This window comes from Cucurbita maxima, unplaced genomic scaffold (assembly GCF_002738345.1).
Source record: "Cucurbita maxima cultivar Rimu unplaced genomic scaffold, Cmax_1.0 Cma_Scf00791, whole genome shotgun sequence".
NCBI lineage: Eukaryota > Viridiplantae > Streptophyta > Magnoliopsida > Cucurbitales > Cucurbitaceae > Cucurbita > Cucurbita maxima.
In genome coordinates this window covers 1-11,371 of record NW_019272807.1, presented here as the reverse complement: position 1 = coordinate 11,371, position 11,371 = coordinate 1, and the positions used below count along the sequence as shown (strand labels likewise).

General features: G+C 32.8%; 1 non-coding gene across 1 annotated transcript; it reads right to left on the bottom strand.

Annotated features, from left to right (window-relative positions):
* Nucleotides 1-1,442: 1,442 nt before the first annotated feature.
* TRNAR-UCU lies at nucleotides 1,443-1,515 on the bottom strand. The gene has a single exon. It is a non-coding gene; the product is annotated as a tRNA-Arg (tRNA).
* Nucleotides 1,516-11,371: the final 9,856 nt, after the last annotated feature.

Sequence of the window (11,371 nt, the reverse complement as noted above, 5' to 3'; positions counted from 1 at the left end):
AGACTACAAGAAAATTTATCTCTCCAAACTAATACCCACCAGTTTCTAGGCACTCAATAAGAATTGTCATGAAGACAACGAAAGCTAAAGACATCAAGATCAAGGAGAATCGAAGAAAAAACTTATAAATTCATTTTTTATGAATTTTAGAAAAATACCAAAATTTTCGACTAAGTTCCATTAAGCTTTAAACCATGATACCATCAGCTTCAAGAGGATGAGAGGAGAAGGTTTCATAAAGAAGTTAAGGGATGAAGAGCTCTCAATCGAATTTCTCAACCATTTCCCTTCAAACGTGTTCTTATTTAGTTTCTAAACGGTTTGTAATCTCTTTTCCTAAACAACTTGTTCCTATGGTTTCACGAGAGCAGAAAACATCTCAAACACATTACCTCAATTTAAGTTTTCATGGTCGTGGGAGGGAATAAATTTACAATTTCAATTCAAGACTACAAGAAAATTTATCTCTCCAAACTAATACCCACCAGTTTCTAGGCACTCAATAAGAATTGTCATGAAGACAACGAAAGCTAAAGACATCAAGATCAAGGAGAATCGAAGAAAAAACTTATAAATTCGTTTTTTATGAATTTTAGAAAAATACCAAAATTTTCGACTAAGGTCCATTAAGCTTTAAACCATGATACCATCAGCTTCAAGAGGATGAGAGGAGAAGGTTTCATAAAGAAGTTAAGGGCTGAAGAGCTCTCAATCGAATTTCTCAACCATTTCCCTTCAAACGTGTTCTTATTTAGTTTCTAAACGGTTTGTAATCTCTTTTCCTAAACAACTTGTTCCTATGGTTTCACGAGAGCAGAAAACATCTCAAACACATTACCTCAATTTAATTTCTAGGCACTCAATAAGAATTCTCATGAAGACAACGAAAGCTAAAGACATCAAGATCAAGGAGAATCGAAGAAAAAACTTATAAATTCGTTTTTTATGAATTTTAGAAAAATACCAAAATTTTCGACTAAGGTCCATTAAGCTTTAAACCATGATACCATCAGCTTCAAGAGGATGAGAGGAGAAGGTTTCATAAAGAAGTTAAGGGCTGAAGAGCTCTCAATCGAATTTCTCAACCATTTCCCTTCAAACGTGTTCTTATTTAGTTTCTAAACGGTTTGTAATCTCTTTTCCTAAACAACTTGTTCCTATGGTTTCACGAGAGCAGAAAACATCTCAAACACATTACCTCAATTTAAGTTTTCATGGTCGTGGGAGGGAATAAATTTACAATTTCAATTCAAGACTACAAGAAAATTTATCTCTCCAAACTAATACCCACCAGTTTCTAGGCACTCAATAAGAATTCTCATGAAGACAACGAAAGCTAAAGACATCAAGATCAAGGAGAATCGAAGAAAAAACTTATAAATTCGTTTTTTATGAATTTTAGAAAAATAAACAATTCCATGTTGACCATTAGATAAAGCTTACACGCCCAATGGGACTCGAACCCACAATCGCCTGATTAGAAGTCAGATGCCTTATCCATTAGGCCATGGGCGCCTTTTATTATGTGATAACTCGTATACAAATTGAATTTTCAAGAGCATGGAGCCCATTGATTTTGTTACAAATCTCTTGAATTGGATCTTTTCTTAGAATAGAGATTTCTTTGGTTTCGAAGTCTTAAAACCTTGGTTCTTTGTTCTTAGCATTCTTTGTGTCTTGGCATTGTTTTGGTGTGTGATAAGCTTACTAAATACATGTTCCTAAGGTGGCAACACTTTATCGGAGGCATCTAAAATATCGAGATGCATGTTGAGTATTCAAAAGTTTTAAATTACCAAAATACTTTTAAACTAAAAAAAATTATGAAAATATCAATTTTCAAAGAATCATACGTTCGAGATTAGCCTGTACAAAACCCTTCGATCTTCAAATTCAACTATTAGATTGAGCTCTAATTTTAACAGGATCAAGAAAACTCGAAGTAACTCAGATCCAACAACTAGATTTAAAGAAAAAAGTAGGCAAGCCTTTGATCGGAGAAGATATTTTCAAAAGAAATTTCTAAGAAATGAACTTCAAATTCAGGATGAGTTGGTGGTTTCACGGCAAATTTAAGCTTCATCTATAAAGTATTAAGTAGGAGTTTTCAAGTATTAAGTAGGAGTTTTCATTTGAAAGAAGAATCAAGCCTTGAAAGTTCTTTACACTTGAGTTGGAAGCTTTTAGATTATGAGTTACATTGCTCTCAAGTTTCCAAAATTAAGAGACTATGGTTTATCAAATTCCCTTAAAGAAATTCTTACAACTTTGAAATTAGCTCCCCAACAAGATTCATGACGACTCAAGAGCTGAAAACATCTTAAACACATTCCGTCAATTTGAGTTTTCATGGCTCTAGGAGAGAATAAATTTAAAATTTCAATTCGAGACTACAAGAAAATTTATCTCTCCAAGCCAACAACCAGTCAATCTATAAGAAGTTTCATGAAGACAACGAAAGCTAAAAACCTCAAGAACAAGGAGAATCGAAGAAAAAACTTATAATCTTCGTTTTTTTTTATGAATTTTAGAAAAACACCAAATTTTTTGACTGAGGTCTATTAAGCTTTAATACAAGATACCATAAGCTTCAAGAGGATGAGAGGAGAAGGTTTCATAAAGAAGTTAAGGGCTGAAGAGCTCTCGATCGAGTTTCTCAATAACCTTTAGAATCTATGAAAATGGGTTTCATGTCGAGAGAAAGAATCGAAAAATTGGGGACATATGCAATAATTCATCCTTCCAAAATCAATTCTCAAAATTGAGAGAAAGATAAGGAAGAAACCTCATGACGAGGTGAATTCTTGATCTCTAGTTCTTCCTTGAAACATGATTTTCAAGTTTCATGAAGAAATCAATGGTATGTAGAAGGTGATTTTGAGAGCAACCTCACAACAGGCCACACATTTCTTCCGGGGAAGAAGATAATGACATTGAACTAGCCATGTCTGTCTTAAAATATGACACAACTTAGTTTTTTTTTTTTTCCAATTAAACTCAACCCAGATGGGTTCTCTTAAAATTCTTTAAGGTTCTTGAAACTACACCTAAAATATGGACCTACCAAAAAAAATTTGGAGCAATTCAGATACCCGAAGCTCAAGGACCAAGGACCCGAATGAAATACATATAACAATCAATATGAATGCAATATGAACCTTAAGTAATTTAAATTTAAATTAATATAGAAGAAAACAATATAGAACAAAGAGTTAAGAACCTAAACCATACATTTTGCTCGAGAATCTAATAATGTTAAAATAACATATCAAACGAACTTTGTTAACCATGAAATTTTAATGGTAGGCATAATAAGATATATTAGGGTTATATATGAATTTGGTGATTATTGGTTAAGGATAGGTAGCTTATCCAAAATACCCCTAAAGATCTTTAAAATATTTTTTCAAGCTGACTTCAGTTTTCATTAAGGTTTATTTTTATCAAAGATTTTACAAAGTTTGGAAGGGCTAAGAACCAAAACCAAGGAATATAGATAAATTACCAAAATACCCTTATAAAGACGACCTTAAGAAGTTTGTATGACCCTAATGATTTTTCAAGCTTATAAATTACTTATGTACAACCTTAAGAAGGATTTTACAAAATCTCGAAGATTTTAGAAAAAGTTAGGTGTATAAGCCAAGGCCGGTGAGAAATGATAGTCAAGGAATATGATCCCTAACCAAGATTTAAGATCCTTCTAGAATAGTCAAGGAACACGTAATTTTATGAAAAACTTATGCATGTTATTATGAAAGGTTCATGACATAAGGAAAAGGATTAGAATTCCCCTATCTAATAAAATTAAGAATTATGTAATCGAATGAATCCCTTAAATACCTTAAAGGTTATTAAATATCATCACCCTAGTGTGTTATAAGATTATGTTATGCATAGGGTTCGACCTTAATTTTTAACCAATCGAGAGGCTACCCTATGTCAAGATGAGCTCTATATTCATCCTTGATTTTTAAGAAATTAGGATGATACTCGTGATAAGTTTTAGGATAGCTTTTGGTTATTAAGTAACCAGCGTACTACCTTACTCAAGAAGAGCTCAAAGATTTGCACTTGATTGTTAAGCAGTGAGGACGTTATCTAGGTAAACCTTAAGAATAGTCATTGGTTTTTAAGCAACCATGGGATTACCCTAATCTAAATTTACCTAAAGGACAGTCCTTGGTTTTTAAGCAACCAGATGATTACCCTAATCCAAGAGGATCTCAAAGTGAGCACTTTACTTTAAATAATTAGAAGGCTAGCTCTTGATTTTTAAGTAATCTAGATGCTCCCCTAAATAAGAATGAGCATGAGACTTTGACTGTTAAGTAATTAGGAGGTTGCCTTAATAACATGTATTTATTAAGCTTATCACACACCAGAACAATGTCAAGACACAAAGAAGGCTAAGAACAAAGAACCAAGGTTTTAAGACTTCGAAACCAAAGAAACCCCTATGCTAAGAACAAAGGTCCAATTGAGAGATTTGTAACAAAATCAATGGGCTCCATGTTTGGGGGAAAAATCTTATAGTAAATTCTTGAAAATTCAATTTGAATACGAGTGGTCGTATAATGGATAAGGCGCCTTACTTCTAATCAAGTGATTGTGGATTCAAATCCCCCTTGGCCTGTAAGTTATTCCACTTATTCCAAGAGTAAGCTATCCGCTATCCCATGTAAGACTATAAATTAGTTTTTAGGCAAACTTTGGAAACGTTCCTGCCTAGAAATTGATATAAATTAGTTTTTAGACAAACTTTGGAAACGAATATTTTTAAATATATGAGATCAATCCTAAAGAAATAAAATATTAAACGACATGGTTTGCTCTTACAGAAAATGAAGTTAAAGAGCCATGCCTATGATTTGAAAGTAGGAGCGTGCCAATGAGGAAGAAATTATAGCTTTGTAGCAAAATAAGAAATTATAGCCTTGTCACAAAAGAAAACTTGGGAATTAGTACCAATACCAAGAGATATCAAGCCCATCTTACATAATAATGTAGCCCCAGAGTTCTTTAAAAAATATGGACTAGACTATGATCAAACGTTTAGTCCAGTGGCGAAGATCATTCTCGTACAAGTTCCTCCAATACTTGTGGCAAATAAAAAGATCATTCTCGTAAAAGTTCTTCCAATACCTATGGCAAATAAAAAGATCATTCTCGTACAAGTTCTTCCAATACCTATGGCAAATAAAAAAATCATTCTAGTACAAGTTCCTCCAATACCCGTGGAAAATAAAAAGATTATTCTTGTACAAGTTCCTCCAATACCTGTGGCAAATAAAAAAAACATTCTCGTACAAGTTCCTCCAAAACCTGTGGCAAATAAAGATTGAGAATTATGGCAGATGGATATGAAGTATATTTTTTTGCATGGAGAGTTGAACCGGGAGATCTACATGAACCAACCAAATGGATTTGAAAATGAAGTTGGATTCATTAGTTAGGCAAAGTCCAAAGAAGCTTCATTTGGATGCGGCTCGATGAATCTTGAGATATGACAAAGGTATGATCAATTATGATTTTTTTGTACAAAAGAAGCGAAAATTGTAAGCTAGCCAGATACCACAATACTCGATAGTTAAGCATTGGGAATGTGGTTAAGCTCGATTCGAGAACAACTTCTTGGTGTAGAAAAAGACAACGAACAATATCATTGTCAACTAGAGAAGCAGAGTACAGAGCAGCAGCTGAAGTAGCTCAGGAAAGTTCATAGCTGAAACTCTTGATGGAAGATTGGCACAAAAAAATTTACTATCCAATACCACTTAATTGCGATAACCAATTTGCGATTTGTCTAGTAGAAAATACTGTGTTTCATGCTAGAACAAAAAATTTAGAGGTGGACTACCATTTCATTAGAGCAAAAGTCCTAAAGGAAGAATTCAAGATGTAGAAGACCAATTGATATATTTGTTTACAAAATGGCTCACATGAGAGCTTACGTTGCCAGCTCAACATGGTGCGACGAATGAGAACTAGTGTTGATGGTGAGTGTTAAAATATATCACTATCCCAATAGGGTTAAACTCAACCATTGTATGAGTCCTTGTATGTTTATGTTACCGAAATAATTAGTGATTTTTTAAATAAATATACCTAATATTTAGAAAAAATGATTTAGATATTTTAGGAGAAAAGGGTGAGAAATTTTAGAAATAGATGGACTATCATAGAGTATAAATACCATCCACCCTATTTAGGTTTTCATCTCAAGAAATACAACCAACAATGCAGTAGTATCATACAAATTGTGTTGTAATCTCTTCTAGATTGGTCTTAATAAATAGTGCGAGTGTTTCCCACAAAGAGTTGTGTTCAACAAAGTTCACCGCAAAACTTTTTGTCGCCAGAATTCAAACCAAAGAACTTTTTGTTGGGCAGCCAATTCTTGAGCTTTTTAGGACTCGATTTCTTCATGGAATATCTGTATCTAAAGATGATCCAAAACTATAAATCTTACAATTCTTGATGTACATCGGAACGTCGTCTTCTAATTTGAATTAACTCTGGTGTTCTTCATGAATCTTCAGCGAAACTCCTCCAAGAGAACAACATAATAAAAAATTATAATCTAATACCAAAAAACACTTGCGGTCTAACAGCTAATTAGGGTTCATCAATGTAGGGTCAAAATAATTTTTTTTTTTTTGCCTCTTGGTTGACTTTGACAAACTTTGTAACGACCATAAAAAAAAAACTTAGTCACCGGAAAAGTCTGGAGAATTCTAGCGAGGCACCAGAATTCTCGCTCTCCTCTCGGACACGCTCTCCCCCGACCCCTACAAAACGCTACTGCATGAGAAAAGAGTTAGTAACAGAGAGAACGAGGAGAAAACAAAAAGGTAGTTGTATTTTTCCAACGAGCGTAAGCGGACGAAGACTAAAAGACATGCGTGGACACAGTACGAGGGAGATTGTAGCAAGGAAATAACACGACAAGGGCACAAGATACATAATAGTAAGCTCAATAACCCTAGTTTTGGATGTATTTTCATTACAAATGGGATATAGGTTTCAGAAAAATGGAAACATAATGGATATGCATTGTAGAAAACTCTATGACGTTAAAACACCATAAAAACGAGAGGACAAGTCGAGAAGAAAGGGAAGAGGACACGGTAAGTATTTGAGCCTACTCAAAAACTTGTTATTAATGAGTTGAGATAATATAATGTATCATGCATTAATAACAATGAGTGTCTAATTAAGTGCATAACTAATTAATTTTGTTTTTACTATTAATGCAAGTTTAAAATGAGTTTAACGTATATTATAAGAGGAGCCAGAACCGATTGATTTTGTAAAATATCTTTTTTATTGTGTTGTCTTTCTTATGTATATTCAATTACATGCGTAATGGAAAAATAATTCCATGCATAGTGGAGAAATAAATAAGTTGCGTGGAATATACATGAGTCATAGCATGACATATGAGTCATAATTTTATAACATAGCATAATAATAGCATTATAAAACTACGATGCTGTCACAAGATACGTGTCATTCATACAACACAGAAGTCATTCAATTAAGCCCTTAGACATCCAATAGTAAAATGACTTGTTTAGTTGACTTAAAACGGAGTCACTATACTTTTTTAATGCTAACTTAAATCTTCTCGTTGAAACCCAATTCGAGCTAAGGAGTCTCTTGAAATGGGGTTAAGGCATAATAAATGATAAAATGATATCGTTCAACTAAAAGTTTAATTAACTCCAGCATTTTTGGAGGCCTTGTCCTTTCTCTTTCTTTTTCTTTTTATTTTAGTAGCAATCTTGGACATGCTTGGTTTAAGGTATTTTGGCCGGATAATGAAGTTGGGCATCAAGAACGATGCAACTATTGGCACTGCATTTGTGATGTTGATGAAAAGGGTTTTTTATTTGATTATAGTAAAACAAAGTTATTCGATCATTTATGTTTGGAGTTCTTAAACCAAACCATAACCTTTTCTTCGCCCCACATGAAATCTTTTCATTTTTTTAGAAGTTGTGTGCTTACTACAATACTAATCTAATAAAAACAAGTCTATTGAACATTTGAGTTCTTAATGATACCGGAGACTTTTTAAAAAATAGTGCATGTATGGCAATGAAATATCTGAGTTGTTATCGAAAAACAAAATACTTACTTCAAAATGAATATGTACTCTAGATATTACTCAAAAATTTCTAGCACCAAAATAGAAAAACTTGAGAAGGAGACATACCATTGGAGTTTGGAAAAGTATATGATTAGTTGGGAGAGAAAAAAAGGGTAACATAAGTTTGGGGATGTGTGTGATTCCTTGCTAAATAAAGTGTAACCTAACAAATAAACACGCTTAATATCCTTTCAATTTTTTTCAATTTTCTAATAGCCTTTTACCTAAAAATCTATCTTTAAAAGTTGTTAAAAAGGTATTTTGTTTAAGTGCAATGATCAAATATATATATATAGAGTTCAAAAGGATCCCAATGAAACACAAAAGAATTCTAAGGTTATGAATAATCTCGGTGTGATTTTATTATTTACTTTTGCCTCAACTTTTAATGTTTTCACTTGTTTTGCAAGGCAATATCCACTTTCTCCTTGGAAAGTGACGATTCTTAATTATCAAGACGGACCTTTACTGGTCCATTGCAAATCAAAAAAAGATGATTTAGGTAAATAAGAGTGTTGCACGATGATAAATTATACAACGAAACCATATTATTTTATGTATATTTAAATTTATGGTATAGATAGTTTTTTTTTTTTTTTTTTTTTTTAAGGGTTGTGGAATTTCAAAACTCGGTATAATATCCAACATTAAAAAAGTTCTAGATCCATGTTCATTTTTTATCCCAATTTGTGGAAAAAAAAAATACAAATTTGGGTAGAAAATATGAATTTGATTATTGAAAAATTAGGTTCACAATTTTTACAATTTTCCTTTTAATCTTGAAGGGTTTAATTACAACTTTCTTTTAGGTTGGGTTAATTTTTTTTTTTTTTTTTTTGGGTTGTTTGTTAATCAACTGGGTGAGTTTGAATAGACCTCTTCATTCAAGCATATATAGTCTCAGCCAATTGAATTATGCACAAATTGATATTTAGGATTTTTTATTTAATTGAACATTTGACTATGTAGTTGTATAAACGGTTATAGTTCTTGTTTTTTCATCATTTTTTCAATTGAATTTATGTCCATGTCCTAACTTTCTGATTTAGGGGAGCATATTCTTCAGTTCAAATACCAATACAGCTGGGAATTCAATGAGAATTTTTGGGAGACAACATTGTTTTGGTGCAACTTTAGCAGCAATTATGGGAAGCTTTCGTTCGAGGTTTTTTGGCTAGAGAGTCATATTTGGCTTCAATACCGATGCGACTATTTTCAATGCATTTGGCGTGCAGATGAGAAGGGTTTTTCTTTATATAATAGTCATACAAAGGTATTGGAGCTCATTCATCCATGGAATCCTTAGACAAATCCATACTTTCGCCTTACATCACATAAAATCTTTTCTTTTCTACATAAGTTGTGTGCATGCTCTAATACTACTCTAAAGATGTAAAAATGAGTACATCTGAATAAAGTATTATAGTTGTTATTGAAGAATAAACTAATGACGTCAACCTGAATACCAAATTCTAGATTTTATAGACAAATTTCAAGCACAAAAATGAATGATTTGAAATTTATATACAATTTTAGAAAATGAAACACAAACAAATTCTGTAACACCTACAAAACAAAAAAAAAAAAAAAAATCGCCAAAAAAACACGTTTGCGTCTCATTGCACCCTGCATCATGCTTGCAGCCATAAACTTCTTCGGCTTATGCGACTCAGTCAGTTAGGCTCAGGTTTGCGGCTCAAAATCAAGCTCTCAGCTCACTAAAGGGTATTTTGCCCAATATTTTTTGTTCTGACTATCCTGAGGCTGAAATTGACCTTGTTTAAGGAAATTAAGGTTAGTATAAGGTTCAATTTCTCGATTTATGTTAAACTGAGTTAAGAAATTGTAGTTACTAATTAACAAGATGGACGTTCTAATAGGAAACGACAATCGGTAATACTAGGAGAAATTTCGAGGGACAAAAAGCGTACTTGAATTTAGGGAGAACACCGGCTAAGGCCAACAAAGTAAGTGGTCTTACTATCGGATAGATCATACAATTTGTTTAATGTATGATGATAGGTGCCTAGTGGCCCTTGCACATGTCATTTATTCTTTATATTTATGATGTTGTAACTATATTGTACGATGATGATGTACGATGTATGATGATGTCATTTTGTGATGTGATGATGCTATACAATGCTATATGATACGTTAGAATACATGGTAAGTTTATGATATGACATATGTTTGACATGATGAGATATATGGTATGATATGATTGACAAGCAATCTGATAAATTGGAATAATGCACAACCGCGATATACACATTAATGTTATGATAGAATGATATGATATATAGGAAAATGCTAGAGGGGTTATTAGAATATGAAAGGAAAAATGTTGGGACCTCATGTATCATTGTGTGTTCATGCATTGAAAGATATCCCCTTCATCTTTTACGATGGTACGAATGTGTACACTACAAGGCAACGACACGATCATTATATTTATTATAATACTTCGAAGGTCTCTATTCCTAACGAGTGTCAGACATCAACGGCTCCCAAATAATGCTCGCCTGACAAGAAAGGGGCCTAAGAGGTGTGCGAAACGACTGATGGGTTCATACTCATATGTGTAGACAGTGTGTAGAACAGTAAATATGCATCAAATTAACTCGCTTAGTATAGGTGCCTAAGAAATATAAACTGATATGATAAGTCTCACTCATGATTGTATGTACTTGCATCTAACCTCAATAGCGGGGCCAATTACTGAGTATTTGTCAAAATAGGAAGTCATGTGCTACTCTTATTTTCATAGGTAAAGGTAAGGCTCCCTTGTACGGTTGACGGTGGCATCGCAATCCAGGAGACCATGACACATGCATAGAGGAGTTTGCAAAAATTTTAATTTCGTAGACTATATGTTAGTATGCAGTTAATTTAGTAGCATATAGGTTAGTATAGGACAATTTTACTTTATGTTATTTCATTTTTTAGTATTTTATTTTAAAGACCTTCTAGAAAACATGTAAGTCCATGACAATGTTTTATGATAAAGTTTTGAATCAAGTATTTTTTTTCACATAATATGTTTATGATATGTATACACTAACAACTTTAGGTTAAATAGGAATATCGGGTCGTTATAGATTGAATGTTATGAATTGTCTCTATGCGATTTTGTTGTTTACTTTTGCATTAACTTTCAATGTCTTCACTTGTTTTTCTCTCTAAAGTTCAACCATTTAAAGTATAATATACAAC